Source organism: Equus przewalskii, chromosome 21, assembly GCF_037783145.1.
Source record: "Equus przewalskii isolate Varuska chromosome 21, EquPr2, whole genome shotgun sequence".
In the NCBI taxonomy this organism is placed as follows: Eukaryota; Metazoa; Chordata; class Mammalia; order Perissodactyla; family Equidae; genus Equus; species Equus przewalskii.
In genome coordinates this window covers 2,877,576-2,880,649 of record NC_091851.1, presented here as the reverse complement: position 1 = coordinate 2,880,649, position 3,074 = coordinate 2,877,576, and positions in this window count along the sequence as shown.

Genomic DNA, 3,074 nt, shown 5'->3' with positions numbered 1-3,074 from the left:
CTCCAAATACCCCTGCGACAATCCACGTGTCTGCTCCAAAGACAGATCCTGTGGCTCCTTGGAGTATCGCAAGTGGCTTGTGCACCCCAGGGAGCACACAAGCAGATCCACTGGAGTGGGAAGAAATATTAACACTTATATTCATAATTATGTTTGTCTCATTGAAAATCAAATTTGTATGCATTTTATACTATTCCTGATATAATGATATACTTGTATATGTATATAGTACATGTAACAGATAAATAAATGCATTTATGTGTGTTTGGAAGCATGCTCTTCTTGCAACTTATGGAGTACTTGGCCAAAAACTGTTTGAGACAAGCACCACGCCGAAGACCTCCTCTGGATACAAATTTCCATCACTCATTCATGCACAAACTCAGTGATTCTCAAATTTGTACTTTGGAAAGAGGCAAACAGTGCTGCCGCTTTGCAAAGTGCAAGGCTAGGCTTAACTCACCAGCTTGATATAATCAAAGCTGACTTTTGCTTGGCTCTGTGTGCATTTGGGTTTCTTCTCACCTCTGCTCTACCTGCACAAATAACGCTGGTTTGGATGAGGCATGGATATTGGCTTTGATCTTCAGGAGGAGCACGTTTCACTTTCAATTGATTGCCTCGTTCTGGAATGTATGCCACACGCTGCTGCTACCCACCCTCTGAGCTGCAGCGATCACACAGGCTAAGGTCAGTAGTGTCTCCAAACCCCAGAACATAGGTCAAATCATGTTAAATCCCTATCTGACACCCCAGGGAGTCCAGAGCCCTCCTGATAGTTCCAGAGGCTCCTGAAAGGCTCGCGCTCTTAAGGGTGATTGCCTCCAGGTTCCAGCTCCAACTCCTCCTGTTTGTTTTCAGATTTCTTGCCAACGTTGTGATAAGTCTCCTTTGTCTATGTCCATTTTTCAAAACTCAGTCACATAGAGCATTTGTTACTGAATTAGACTTCAGTGAATATCTGAGCATCTAAATGAAGGGGGGTCATACTGTGCCCAACACCAGGCAAATTACAGTAATATTTTAGCCATTCCTCCTCTACTATCACTGATTCCCATGGTCCTGTCCCCCATGTGGTAGCCAGCTTTCTGCCATCTTATTATTCAACATCATCTTATTCTTCTCTTGTATGTTGTCCTGGAAATCCACATTCTCCTCATTCTATTATAAGGAAGTATAATAGTATAAGGAAATGGAATAGTTTCCAGCTGTGAACTGCACATGCCATCAAATTTGGCAGAAGAGAACCAGTAGAATTTCCATTTAATCCAATGAACTTAACGGGAGATAGTTGTGGGATGAATGACCATTTCTCCTATTCTACGAGTACTTAACATAGACAATCATACTACTTGATTTGAAAGCCCTTCTTGTCCTGAAATATACCCCATCCTACACCACCCTCAAGCTGAGTTAGCCAATATGCAAATCCAGCACGTGCTTAGGTACCAGCAATGGTGGGGTATCAACATTTAAAAAAATGATTTGATATTTGACAGTATTTAAAAGCATCTGTGGATGCTTTCCAGGCCCCAGGGGGGTTGGAGTTGGGCACATTTGTGCTATTACACAAGGGGCTCTTTGGATTTGCAAACACCCACTCCCGCACTCCCAGGGCCAAAGGAAGCCCAGTGGAGTCCGTGGTCCCAGAATGCCCCTGAGCAGGCAGGACAGGGTGAAGTCCAGTGGCTCGTCTCTGCTCAGGTGTGTGTCGTCCACCCACGCCCTCCCCAATGTCCCTCACACACACGGCTCCCTTACCTTCCTCTTTACCTCAGAAGAGGTTTATGACTTTTTGTTTTATTCTATTTTTGTCTATGTGAATTTTCTACAAGGAAATTTTCCTGCGAGAACATTTCTTTTCTTGGTCAAAATGAAATGAAGCAATAAGTTATGTTTAAAGCGAGACTACATTGAGAGGTCACATGGCAGGCTTTCCCAGGTCCGGGGCTGGAGGCCTGTTGATTTCTCTGTTAGCTTGTATATGATTTTTAAAAATTGAATTAGTTGTTACATTTAGCAATCAAGACATTTTGCCCATGTAGCTGACATGCCAGCTTCTCCTGAAAGCTCCTGGGAGGTCAGTCAGCCCCGCCCAGCTCTCCAGGTCCAGCAGCCAGGCCTGGGTGGGTCCACTGTGCGGTGACACTGTCACCCGGCATGGGGGCATTTCGGATATGTAACAAAGGGTATGGGGCCGATTTGATCATCCACCTCCTTAGGGCAGGGGACCACGTGCCCTTCTGCAAGATGCCCCCGTGGGAGCGAGAGGGAGGCTCACGGTGGACCCGGCAGGCCTGCTTGCTTTCCAGCGAGCAGGAGGCTGTTGCAGGGAGGAGGGAGCTCGCTGGGCCAGCGCAAGGGGACAGACAGACAGCGGGACGGTAAAAGAGTTTTACCAGATCCCTTAGAAGTGAAGGAGCAGGCCTGATGGGTGGGCCCGATCCGTTTAAATAAGAATCCAACGCCTCAGTGCCTATCAAAAGCCAAGCCAGCCTCAAGCCCCTTTTCAGGTCTGTGGATCTCCAGTCCGAATCCAGGACCCTCCTCAGGATTAGATGAAACTGAAACCTGCTGCATAAACACAGGCACAAAAAAATCAGTGGGCGTCGTTCACCTGGCGTCAATCAGCAAGTGTTTCTCGTCTGGACAGCTTACTGTAGGGAGGGAGCCTGAGCGCTCTGGAACAAAGGCGAGGAGAGAAAGAAAGAAAATCGCAACAGAAAAGAGAATCTTCACCTTGAAAGCTCAGGAAGGAAATTAAACGAAGGGAAACAGTTCTCAACAGGAAGATAAATCCAAAGTCAGGCCAGAGGGTCAGAGGGTCTTGTGGTGGCGTTCACAGTAGGCTCTCCTTTTAATCCAACGTGACAAGATGCTCCACTTACTGAGCTGTCTCTGTGGCACACGCTGTGCTGAACATGCCATTCATTCATTCACTCTTTCCTTCACCTATCCGTTCATTCATTCAACCACCTATTCCAAGTGCTAGGGAGACAATGATGAACAAGGCAAAGCCCCTGCTAACTGACAGAGACAGAACACAAACAAGCGAACCCAGGAATAGATCATGC